The sequence below is a fragment of the Caretta caretta genome, chromosome 24 (assembly GCF_965140235.1).
Source record: "Caretta caretta isolate rCarCar2 chromosome 24, rCarCar1.hap1, whole genome shotgun sequence".
NCBI lineage: Eukaryota > Metazoa > Chordata > Testudines > Cheloniidae > Caretta > Caretta caretta.
Window position 1 is genome coordinate 15,951,947 of NC_134229.1, and position 13,400 is coordinate 15,965,346.

A 13,400-nucleotide genomic window follows, 5' to 3' on the forward strand; every position below is an offset into this window, starting at 1 on the left:
ATCCCAACCCGCTGCTTAGCGAGTTCAGTTCAGCTGAGGGTGACCCGCTCAGTCCGGACAGGCGAAGCACAGATCTGCTGCCCTTTGCTCACACAATAAGGATAACAACATTTCATGACCCCTGCACTGACATGATTTGTAACCCAACACCAGCCAAAGTTGATCACATTGGCACACAGCTCTGTCTGGAAGAAAAAAGGGAAGAAAGAGAACTCAGGGAACTACAGACTGGTCAGCCTCACTTCAGTCCCTGGCAAAATCATGGAGTGGGCCCTCAAGGAATCCATTTTGAAGCGCTTGGAGGAGAGGAAGGTGAGATAACTGGCTCTGTGGATATGGTGAAAGCAGTGGCCGTGATATATCTTGACTTTAGCAAAGCTTTTGATACGGTCTCCCACAGTATTCTTGCCAGCAAGTTAAAGAAGTATGGGCTGGATGAATGGACTACAAAGGTGGATAGAAAGCTGGCTAGATCGTCAGCTCAATGGGTAGTGTCTAGTTGGCAGCCGGTACCCGGGGTCAGTCCTGGGGCCGGTTTTGTTCAACATCTTTCTTAATGATCTGGATGATGGGATGAATTGCACCCTCAGTAAGTTCGCGGATCAAGCTAAGCTCGGGGGAGAGGTAGATAGGCTGGAGGGTAGGGATAGGGTCCAGAGTGACTTAGACAAATTGGAGGATTGGGCCAAAAGACATCTGTTGAGGTTCAACAAGGACAAGTGCAGAGTCCTGCACTTAGGAAGGAAAAATCCCATGCACCACTAAAGGCTGGGGTCCGACTGGCTAAGCAGCAGTTCTGCAGAAAAGGACCTGGGGATTACAGTGATGAGAAGCTGGATATGAGTCAGAGGTGTGCCCTTGTTGCCAAGAAGGGCAACAGCATATTGGGCTGTATTTATAGGAATGTTGCCAGCAGATCAACGGAAGTGATTTTTCCCCTTTATTTGGCACTGGTGAGGCCACACCTAGAATCATAGAAGATCAGGGTTGGAAGGGACCTCAGGAGGTTCTAGTCCAACCCCCTGCTCGAAGCAGGACCGATCCCCAATTAAATCATCCCAGCCAGGGCTTTGTCAAGCCTGACCTTAAAAACTTCTAAGGAAGGAGATTCTACCACCTCCCTAGGTAACGCATTCCAGTGTTTCACCACCCTCCTAGTGAAAAAGTTTTTCCTAATATCCAACCTAAATCTCCCCCACTGCAACTTGAGACCATTACTCCTTGTCCTGTCATCCACTACCACTGAGAATAGTCTAGAGCCATCCTCTTTGGAACCACCTTTCAGGTAGTTGAAAGCAGCTATCAAATCCGCCCTCATTCTTCTCTTCCGCAGACTAAACATCCCCAGTTCCCTCAGCCTCTCCTCATAAGTCATGTGTTCCAGTCCCCTAATCATTTTTTGCTGCCCTCTGCTGGATTCTCTCCAATTTTTCCACATCCTTCTTGGAGTGTGGGGCCCAAAACTGGACACAGTACTCTCCAGATGAGGCCTCACCAATGTCGAATGGAGGGGAACGATCACGTCCCTCAATCTGCTCGCTATGCCCCTACTTATACATTCCAAAATGCCATTGGACTTCTTGGCAACAAGGGCACACTGCTGACTCCTATCCAGCTTCTCGTCCACTGTCACCCCTAGGTCCTTTTCTGCAGAACTGCTGCCTAGCCATTCGGTCCCTAGTCTGTAGCAGTGCATGGGATTCTTCCGTCCTAAGTGCAGGACTCTGCACTTGTCCTTGTTGAAACTCATCAGATTTCTTTTGGCCCAATCCTCCAATTTGTCTAGGTCCCTCTGTATCCTATCCCTACCCTCCAATGTATCTACCACTCCTCCCAGATTAGTGTTATCTGCAAACTTGCTGAGGGTGCAATCCACACCATCCTCCAGATCATTTATGAAGATATTGAACAAAACCGGCCCCAGGACCGACCTTTGGGGCACTCTGCTTGATGCTGGCTGCCAACTGGATATGGAGCCATTGATCACTACCCGTTGAGCCCAACAATCTAGCCAGCTTTATATCCATCATCTTATAGTCCATTCATCCAGCCCATATTTCTTTAACTTGCTGGCAAGAATACTGTGGGAGACAGTGTCAAAAGCTTTGCTAAAGTCAAGAAACAACACGTCCACTGCTTTCCCTTCATCCCCAGAACCAGTTATCTCGTCATAGAAGGCAATTAGATTAGTCAGGCATGACTTGCCCTTGGTGAATCCATGCTGACTGTTCCTGATCACTTTCCTCTCATCTAAGTGCTTCAGAATTGATTCCTTGAGGACCTGCTCCATGATTTTTCCGGGGACTGAGGTGAGGCTGACTGGCCTATAGTTCCCAGGATCCTCCTTCTTCCCTTTTGTAAAGATGGGCACTACATTAGCCTTTTTCCGGTTGTCCGGGACTTCCCCCGATTGCCATGAGTTTTCAAAGATAATGGACAATGGCTCCGCAATCACATCCGCCAACTCCTTTAGCACTCTCGGATGCAACGCATCCGGCCCCATGGACTTGTGCTCATCCAGCTTTTCTAAATAGTCCCAAACCACTTCTTTCTCCACAGAGGACTGGTCTCCTCCTCCCCATGCTGTGCTGCCCAGTGCAGTATTCTGGGAGCTGACCTTGTTCGTGAAGACAGAGGCAAAAAAAGCATTGAGAACATTAGCTTTTTCCACATCCTCTGTCACTAGGTTGCCTCCCTCATTCAGTAAGGGGCCCACACCTTCCTTGACTTTCTTCTTGTTGCCAACATACCTGAAGAAACCCTTCTTGTTACTCTTAACATCTCTTGCTAGCTGCAACTCCAGATGTGATTTGGCATTCCTGATTTCACCTGCATGCCCGAGCAATATTTTTATACTCATCTCTGGTCATTTGTCCAATCTTCCACTTCTTGTAAGCTTCTTTTTTGTGTTTAAGATCAGCAAGGATTTCACTGTTAAGCCAAGCTTGTCGCCTGCCATATTTACTATTCTTTCTACACATCGGGATGGTTTGTCCCTGTAACCTCAATAAGGATTCTTTAAAATACAGCCAGCTCTCCTGGACTCCTTTCCCCCTCATGTTATTCTCCCAGGGGATCTTGCCCATCAGTTCCCTGAGGGAGTCAAAGTCTGCTTTTCTGAAGTCCAGCGTCCGTATTCTACTGCTTTCCTTTCCTCCTTGTGTCAGGATCCTGAACTCTACCATCTCATGGTCACTGCCTCCCAGGTTCCCATCCACTTTTGCTTCCCCTATTAATTCTTCCCGGTTTGTGAGCAGCAGGTCAAGAAGAGCTCTGCCCCTGGTTGGTTCCTCCAGCACTTGCACCAGGAAATTGTCCCCTACATTTTCCAAAAACTTCCTGGATTGTCTGTGCACCACTGTATTGCTGTATTGCTCTCCCGGCAGATATCAGGGTGATTGAAGTCTCCCATGAGAACAAGGGCATGCGATCTAGTAGCTTCTGCGAGTTACCTGGAGTATTGCGTCGTTTTGGTCCTCCCACCACAGAAGAGAAGTGGATAAATTGGAGAGAGGCCAGTGGAAGGCAACAAAAATGATCAGGGGGCTAGGGCACATGACTTAAAAGGAGAGGCTGAGGGAACTGGGGTTATTTAGTCTGCAGAAGAGTGAGGGGGGATTTGATAGCAGCCTTCAATTACCTGAAGGGAGGTTCCAAAGAGGATGGAGCTCGGCTGTTCTCAGTGGTGGCAGATGATAGAACAAGGAGCAATGGTCTCAAGTTGCAGTGCGGAGGTCTAGGTTGAATATTAGGAAAAACTTTTTCACTAGGAGGGCGGTGAAGGTCAGGCTTGACAAAGCCCTGGCTGAGATGATTTAGTTGGGGATTGGTCCTGCCTTGAGCAGGGGATTGGACTAGATACCTCCTGAGGTCTCTTCCAATCCTAATCCTCTATGATTCCATGGTCAATGCCGAATGGTGAAGGCATAAGGCTGCAGGGTTAGGTACTACCGCATAATTCGAGGGTTTGTCTCCTTTGCTGTTTGTAGCCACTTCAGAGATGAGTGGTCAGTTACTAGTACGAAGGGGCCGCCTACATGATAATATAGTAAGGCATCCATGGCCCACTTGACGGCCAGTACTTCCTTCTCAACCACCATATAATTTCGCTCTCGGGGGAACAGTTTACGGCTGATATATAATATAGGGTGTTCTTCCCCATTTACCTCCTGTGAAAGGACTGCCCCCAGGCCCACCTCCAATGCATCGGTCTGTAGCAGGAACTCCCTGTCAAAGTCAGGGCTGAAAAGCACCAGTTCATGCCTCTTGCCAGCCAATTTTGCATTTCTTGGGGTTGGTCATCAGCCCGGCATCCCACAGGGCCCATAGGACAGCGGTGACCTGGTTGAGGTGGTCCTCCCAACAGTGGCTATAAATTATCACGTCGTCAAGGTACGCAGCCGCAAAGGATTGTGTGGCTGTAGGACCCGGTCCATCAACCTCTGGAAGGTGGCTGGTGCCCCATGAAGACCTAAAGGCATTCGGGTGAATTAATACCACCTGGTGGGGGTAGCAAAGGCAGTTTTCTCTCGAGAGCTCAGACTTAGGGGGAGTTGCCAATACCCCTTTGTGAGGTCCAGGGTACTGATGTACTGTGCATCCCCCAGGCACTCTAGTAGTACATCAATCTGCGGCATTGGGTAGGCCTCACATTTTGAAATATTACTGACCCTCCTAAAGTCAATGCAGAAGCAGACCGTCCCACCTGGTTTTGGGACCAAGACGATGGGGCTGCGCCAGTCACTTTGCGATTTCTCAATTACCCCGATGAACTGGAGGTTGGTCCTGGTAGAAATCACCAGGGTCGGAGACCTCCTGGACTATGTCAGGGGGGACTGGGTGGATCCCCGTGCGCTTGGTCGGCATATGGGGCTCTCCACCCTTCCGACCCCGCTGCACTTACACCAGGGGGATGCCTTGTCACCCATTTCTCTCGTCTTCCTGCAGGGGGCCCTGCGAGAGGGTGTTCCCCACCCACCCCTTACCCTGGGCCCTCCAGACCTTTTTATTCAGCCCCTGTTCCATGACCAGCACCACCCCCGGCCTCCCCGCTCCCACACTCCAAGCCGGCTGCGCACCCTGCAGCCGGTTTGGTTCCGGACCGTGCCCAGAGACAAACTGCACATGCTCATGCTCCACACTCTGCATTTCCTCACCCTCGTGTCCCGCCCCGATACCAAATTGCGGGACTATTTACCACCTGTCAAGAGTGAGGAGCCCCGCTGGGCCAGCCTTTATTCCACCTTGGTCCCACGGCCTGCCAGGGCCAGCTTCTATTCCACCTTCATGGAGCCATGAGCACGGGTGTCCACCTGGCGCGGTTCACCCCCATTCCCGAGGCCTGCCCCTTCTGCGTCGTGAGGGAGACCCTGGCGCAATCCTATCTTCAATGTGCCTGCTTGCAGCCCCTATTCGGGCTCAGTGGTTTGAACATTGGCCTGCTAAACCCAGGGTTGCAAGTTCAATCCTTGAGGGGGCCATTTAGGGATCTGGGGCAAAAATTGGGGATTGGCCCTGCTTTGAGCAGTGGGTTGGACTAGATGACCTCCTGAGGTCTCTTCCAACCCTCATATTCTATGATTTGATTCTATGAACCTCTTCCTGGCCCTGGCCAAAGTCACCATCTACAATACCAGCAGGAAGATGCTGGACAAGGGAGTGCTCCGTGACTGTGTGGCCTATTTCCATTCCTCCCTGGTCTCATACATCTGGGCAGAGTTCCTCTGGGTGGCATCCTCTGGCTCCCTTGAGAGCTTTGAGGAGCAGTGGGTGCTGTCCAGGGTTCTCTGCTTGGTGTACCCCTCTGTACCCCTAGTTTTGAACCTATGACTTTCACTCCTGTCCCTGTTATTCCTTAGTTGTCCCCCGTCTTTATTTGGTTCCTGGGTCCAGTGGTCCCTCCTGCTAGGCTGGGGGAGGGGCCTCTAGAAGTCCCAGGATTTCCAATAAGGCCTCACTACAGTTACTGATTGCAGAATACAGTAAATCTGTTGCAAAAAAGTGGTTTATAGCATCAAATGAACCAACCACTATCAGAACTCAATGCAACTATAGTCCACACGCCCCAGGCTAGTCTAAGCAGTGTCAGTAATTCCCAGACACCTGGCCAACCCTAAGCTCAGCCTCAACAAGCAAGTCAGCGTATAAACTCTGCAGCAGTAGCTCAAACTGCAGCTCAGGAATAAAACAAAAATGTGACAGGAGCAATTTAAGAATTTAGTCTCCAGTTGGGGTTTAACAGCCAGATGCTTCCAAACCCTCCCAGGGTACAACTTTTATTATTATTTGCACCAGGGCAGCACCTACTGAGATATGGGTCCCATTGTGCCAGGCGCGGGACAGACCCAGACTGAGATCAGGGCTCCCATTGTATGGGGCATCGTGCAGACCCCATCTGAGATCTGGGACCCGATTGTGCCGAGCTCTGCACAGATCCTGCCAATATCAGGGACCCCATTGTGCCCGCTGCTGCACAGGACCCTGACAGAGATCAAGGACCAACCACATTGCACAGGTCTTGACTCAGATCAGGGTCCTTGCTGGGTGTTGCACAGACGCAGAGTGAGGTTCAAAAGGGATTTTTCTTAATGCCAGGTGTGACACTCTGTACCTCAGAGCAGCACCCTGGAACCCTCATATTCACCTCTGACATATCATTGTGATGTGTTTTGTACACAGTCTGCCTTGTGAGGTATCTTTTTTAAAACTCTTGCTCCGTTGAACATTAATCTCCTGTTGGATTATATGTGCTATCATTGTATGTGAAGTTGTGAAGTATTGCTGGATGTGTTACTGAAATATGTTGTGAGGTTGGGGACACCCACAACCAGCCTTTCAGGCACAACAATGGAGTAGCCGGACAGTGGTTCATGGCTCATCAACACCCACCAAGGAAAGAATCCACTATCCCAGAGACTGTATGCAATGGAGACTTCTCAGAGAGATCACGTAAGCAATGGAAACTGCTTGACCCATGGGGACTGACTGACTCCCATGTAGCAGCATAGATCTTTTCAGTAAGCTGCAAGAAACTATAAAGAGGGGAAGAGAATCATCACTTGGCCTCACTCCCCCCACTACTCAACACTTGGAAACATGTCTGGTGGACAAAGATTTTGAACTGGGCAGGTGGTCCCAAGCTGGAGGAGAGTCCCAGCCTACGTATTCTGACAGGCTTCAGAGTAGCAGCTGTGTTAGTCTGTATCCACAAAAAGAAAAGGAGTACTTGTGGCACCTTAGAGACTAACAAATTTATTTGATCATAAGCTTTTGTGAGCTACAGCTCACTTCATCGGATGCATTCAGTGGAAAATACAGTGGGGAGATTTATATACACAGAGAACATGAAACAATGGGTGTTACCATACAGACTGTAACAAGAGTGATCAGGTAAGGTGAGCTATTACCAGCAGGAGAGCGGGGGGGAAAAACTTTTGTAGTGATAATCAAGGTGGGCCATTTCCAGCAGTTGACAAGAACATGTGAGGAACGGGGGTTGGGGGGGAAAGGGCGGAATAAACATGGGGAAATTGTTTTACTTTGTGTAATGACACATCCACTCCCAGTCTTTATTCAAGCCTAAATTAATTGTATTCAGTTTGCAAATTAATTCCAATTCAGCAGTCTCTCGTTGGAGTCTGTTTTTGAAGTTTTTTTGTTGAAGAATTGCCATTTTTGGGTCTGTAATTGAGTGACCAAAGAGATTGAAGTGTTCTCCTACTGGTTTTTGAATGTTATAATTCTTGACATCTGATTTGTGTCCATTTATTCTTTTACGTAGAGACTGTCCAGTTTGGCCAATGTACATGGCAGAGGGGCATTGCTGGCACATGATGCCACATTGGTAGATTTGCAGGTGAACGAGCCTCTGATAGTGTGGCTGATGTGATTAGTGAAAAACTTTTTCACTAGGAGGGTAGCCTTCAGCAGGTGGGTATTGTAGTTGTAAGAACGCTTGATAGAGATCTTGTAGGTGTTTGTCTCTGTCTGAGGGGTTGGAGCAAATGCGGCTGCATCGTAGAGCTTGGCTGTAGACAATGGATCATGTGGTGTGGTCTGGATGAAAGCTGGAGGCATGCAGGTAGGCATAGCGGTCAGTAGGTTTCCGGTATAGGGTGGTGTTTATGTGACCATAGCTTATTAGCACCGTAGTGTCCAGGAAGTGGATCTCTTGTGTGGACTGGTCCAGGCTGAGGTTGATGGTGGGATGGAAATTGTTGAAATCATGGTGGAATTCCTCAAGGGCTTCTTTTCCATGGGTCCAGATGATGAAGATGTCATCAGTGTAGCACAAGTATAGTAGGGGCATGAGGGGACGAGAGCTGAAGAAACGTTGTTCTAAGTCAGCCATAAAAGCGTTGGCATCCTGTGCGGCCATGTGGGTACGCATAGCAGTGCTGCTGATTTGAAGGTATACATTGTCCCCAAATGTGAAATAGTTATGGGTGAGGACAAAGTCACAAAGTTCAGCCACCAGGTTTGCCGTGACATTATCGCGGATAGTGTTCTTGACAGCTTGTAATCCATCTTTGTGTGGAATGTTTGTGTAGAGGGCTTCTACATCCATACTGGCCAGGAGGGTGTTTTCAGGAAGATCACTGAGGGATTGTAATTTCCTCAGGAAGTCAGTGGTGTCTCGAAGGTAGCTGGGAGTGCTGGTAGCATAGGGCCTGAGGAGGGAATCTACATAGCCAGACAATCCTGCTGTCAGGGTGCCAATGTCTGAGATGATGGGGCATCCAGGATTTCTAGGTTTATGGATCTTGGGTAGCAGATAGAATACCCCAGGTCGGGGTTCTAGGGGTGTGTCTGTGCAGATTTGTTCTTGTGCTTTTCCAGGGAGTTTCTTGAGCAAATGCTGTAGTTTCTTTTGGTAACTCTCAGTGGGATCAGAGGGTAATGGCTTGTAGAAAGTGGTGTTGGAGAGCTGCCGAGCAGCCTCTTGTTCATATTCCGACCTATTCATGATGACAACAGCACCTCCTTTGTCAGCCTTTTTGATTATGATGTCAGAGTTGTTTCTGAGGCTGTGGATGGCGTTGTGTTCTGCACGGCTGAGGTTATGGGGCAAGTGATGCTGCTTTTCCACAATTTCAGCCCGTGCACGTCGGCGGAAGCACTCTCTGTAGAAGTCCATTCTGTTGTTTCGACCTCCAGGAGGAGTCCACCCAGAATCCTTCTTTTTGTAGTGTTGGTAGGAAGGTCTCAGTGGGTTAGTATGTTGTTCAGAGCTTTGTTGGAAATATTCCTTGAGTCGGAGAAGTCGAAAATAGGATTCTAGGTCACCACAGAACTGTATCATGTTCGTGGGGATGGAGGGGCAGAGGGAGAGGCCCCGAGATGATACAGCTTCTTCTGCTGGGCTGAGAGTATAGTTGGATAGATTAACAATATTGCTGGGTGGGTTGAGGGAACCATTGTTGTGGCCTCTTGTGGCATGTAGTAGTTTAGATAGTTTAGTGTCCTTTTTCTTTTGTAGAGAAGCAAAGTGTGTGTTGTAAATGGCTTGTCTAGTTTTTGTAAAGTCCAGCCGCGAGGAAGTTTGTGTGGAAGGTTGGTTTTTTACGAGAGTTTCCAGTTTTGAGAGCTCATTCTTAATTTTTCCCTGTTTGCTGTAGAGGATGTTGATCAGGTGGTTCCGCCGTTTCTTTGAGAGCGTGTGGCACAAGCTGTCAGCATAGTCTATGTGGTATGTAGATTGTAATGGATTTTTTACCTTCAGTCCTTTTGGTCCATCTGTTTGCATTTGGAAAGGAAGATGATGTCTGTCTGTAACTGTACAAGTTTTTTCATGAAGTTGATAGCTTTCCACTCCATATGGCTAAATGGAGCTGCAGCTAGCGAGAGATGTTAAGAGTAACAAGAAGGGTTTCTTCTGGTATGTTGGCAACAAGAAGAAAGCCAAAGAAAGTGTGGGCCCCTTAATGAATGAGGGAGGCAACCTAGTGACAGAGGATGTGGAAAAAGCTAATGTACTCAATGCTTTGTTTGCCTCTGTCTTCACGAACAAGGTCAGCTCCCAGACTGCTGCGCTGGGCATCACAACATGGGGAATAGATGGCCAGCCCTCTGTGGAGAAAGAGGTGGTTAGGGACTATTTAGAAAAGCTGGACGTGCACAAGTCCATGGGGCTGGACGAGTTGCATCCGAGAGTGCTAAAGGAATTGGCGGCTGTGATTGCAGAGCCATTGGCCATTATCTTTGAAAACTCGTGGCGAACGGGGGAAGTCCCGGATGACTGGAAAAAGGCTAATGTAGTGCCAATCTTTAAAAAAGGGAAGAAGGAGGATCCTGGGAAACTACAGGTCAGTCAGCCTCACCTCAGTCCGCGGAAAAATCATGGAGCAGGTCCTCAAAGAATCAATCCTGAAGCACTTACATGAGAGGAAAGTGATCAGGAACAGTCAGCATGGATTCACCAAGGGAAGGTCATGCCTGACTAATCTAATCGCCTTCTATGATGAGATTACTGGTTCTGGGGATGAAGGGAAAGCAGTGGATGTATTGTTTCTTGACTTTAGCAAAGCTTTTGACACGGTCTCCCACAGTATTCTTGTCAGCAAGTTAAAGAAGTACGGGCTGGATGAATGCACTATAAGATGGGTAGAAAGTTGGCTAGATTGTCGGGCTCAACGGGTAGTTATCAATGGCTCCATGTCTAGTTGGCAGCCGGTATCAAGTGGAGTGCCCCAAGGGTCGGTCCTGGGGCCGGTTTTGTTCAATATCTTCATAAATGATCTGGAGGATGGTGTGGATTGCACTCTCAGCAAATTTGCAGATGATACTAAACTGGGAGCAGTGGTAGATACGCTGGAGGACAGGGGTAGCATACAGAGGGACCTAGACAAATTGGAGGATTGGGCCAAAAGAAATCTGATGAGGTTCAATAAGGATAAGTGCAGGGTCTTGCACTTAGGACGGAAGCACCCAATGCACAGCTACAGACTAGGGACCGAATGGCTAGGCAGCAGTTCTGCAGAAAAGGACCTAGGGGTGACAGTGGACGAGAAGCTGGATAGGAGTCAGCAGTGTGCCCTTGTTGCCAAGAAGGCCAGTGGCATTTTGGGATGTATAAGTAGGGGCATAGCGAGCAGATCGAGGGACGTGATCGTCCCCCTCTATTCGACATTGGTGAGGCCTCATCTGGAGTACTGTGTCCAGTTTTGGGCCCCAAACTACAAGAAGGATGTGGATAAATTGGAGAGAGTCCAGAGAAGGGCAACAAAAATGATTAGGGGTCTGGAACACATGACTTATGAGGAGAGGCTGAGGGAACTGGGATTGTTTAGCCTGCAGAAGAGAAGAATGAGGGGGGATTTGATAGCTGCTTTCAACTACCTGAGAGGTGGTTCCAGGGAGGATGGTTCTAGACTATTCTCAGTGGTAGAAGAGGACAGGACAAGGAGTAATGGTCTCAAGTTGAAGTGGGGGAGGTTTAGGTTGGATAGTAGGAAAAACTTTTTCACTAGGAGGGTGGTGAAACACTGGAATGCGTTACCTAGGGAGGTGGTAGAATCTCCTTCCTTAGAAGTTTTAAGGTCAGGCTTGACAAAGCCCTGGCTGGGATGATTTAATTGGGGATTGGTCCTGCTTTGAGCAGGGGGTTGAACTAGATGACCTTCTGAGGTCCCTTCCAACTCTGATATTCTATCATGCTATGATTCTAAATTCAGTGCCTTGCATAATGACAGGCTTCAGAGTAGCAGCCGTGTTAGTCTGTATCCGCAAAAAGAAAAGGAGGACTTGTGGAACTTTAGAGACTAACAAATTTAGTTGAGCATAAGCTTTCGTGAGCTACAGCTGACTTCATCGGATGCATACGGTGGAAAATAAAGTGGGGAGATTTATATTTTCCACTGAATGCATCCGATGATGTCAGCTGTAGCTCACGAAAGCTTATGCTCAAATATATTTGTTCGTCTCTAAGGTGCCAGAAGTCCTCCTTTTCTTTCAGCCTACGTATTGAGGACCTGTTTGTACCATCTGTTGGGGGAGACACCGCTTGATTCAAATCCTGTTTAGTTTGTCCAGGGTAAACTGCAAGTTTATTTTTGTTGCTTAAGTAACCACCTCCGATCTCTACGCTTGCCATTTATAATCACTTAAAATCTTTCTTTGCGTAGGTAATAAACCTCTTCTATATTTTACCTAAAACAATGTGTTTTGGTTGAAATGCTTGGAAAATCTGCTCAGGTTACAAAGGGTGGTGCACGTCCAGTTTCCTTTGTAGAAGTGGTGAACTGGGTAATGAACTCACACTTGCCAGGCTTCTGACCAGGGCAAGACCATACAGCTGTGAGGAGCAAGGCTGGGAAGCTGGGGGTGGGGGAGCTGCTGGAACCTCGCTATTGTTGGTTCATGAGTGGCTGGGAGAAGCATTCATGGAACTCGGTTGGGTATTTCCCTGCCTATGGACGGCTGTGACAGTGCAGTGCCTATCAGAGGTGTATAGCTTGACATCAGCGTCACAGTGGGAGAGGCAGCCTAGGCTGGTGGGAAATAGGGGCTCAGCAGCCCCACACTTCATGTTGCACACCGGGGACCTCATCACCGTAATATCTTGTAGGGAACCATCTTCTGTTGTGGAGGGAGAGAAGCTTTTGCGCGGCTGTTGGATGGACGCCAAGCTAAACAGCTTCAAATGCCAGTCCCTCGCCTGTGTTTCTATGCAAGAATTAAGGTCATCCAGAGTTTTGTTTACTGACTGAGAGCCAGGCCCGTTTCCTGGCTTTCTCCCATTTCTGGGAAAGGGGGAGCTCAGCTGGCAGCAGGAGAGTGAGTTTGTGTGTGTGTGTGTGTGTCCCCGGGAAAAAAAAAGGGGGGGGGGGTGAGAAAGCCTGGATTTGTGCTGGAAATGGCCCACCTTGATTATCATGCACATTGTAGGGAGAGTGGTCACTTTGGATGAGCTATTACCAGCAGGAGAGTGAGTTTGTGTGTGGGGGGGTGGGGGGGTGAGAAAACCTGGATTTGTGCTGGAAATGGCCCAACTTGATGATCGCTTTAGATAAGCTATTACCAGCAGGACAGTGGGGTGGGAGGAGGTATTGTTTCATGATCTCTGTGTGTATATAATGTCTGCTGCAGTTTCCACGGTATGCATCCGATGAAGTGAGCTGTAGCTCACGAAAGCTCATGCTCAAATAAATTGGTTAGTCTCTAAGGTGCCACAAGTACTCCTTTTCTTCTTCCAACCCTGATATTCTATGATCAACTCCCAGTCTTTTTTCAGGCCTAATTTCATGGTGTCCAGTTTGCAAATGAACTCCAGTTCTGCAGTTTCTTGTTGGATTCTGTTTCTGAAGTTTGTTTGTTGAAGAATTGCCACTTTTAAGTCTGTTATTGAGTGTCCAGGGAGGTTGAAGTGTTCTCCAACTGGGTTTTGAATGTTATAATTCTTG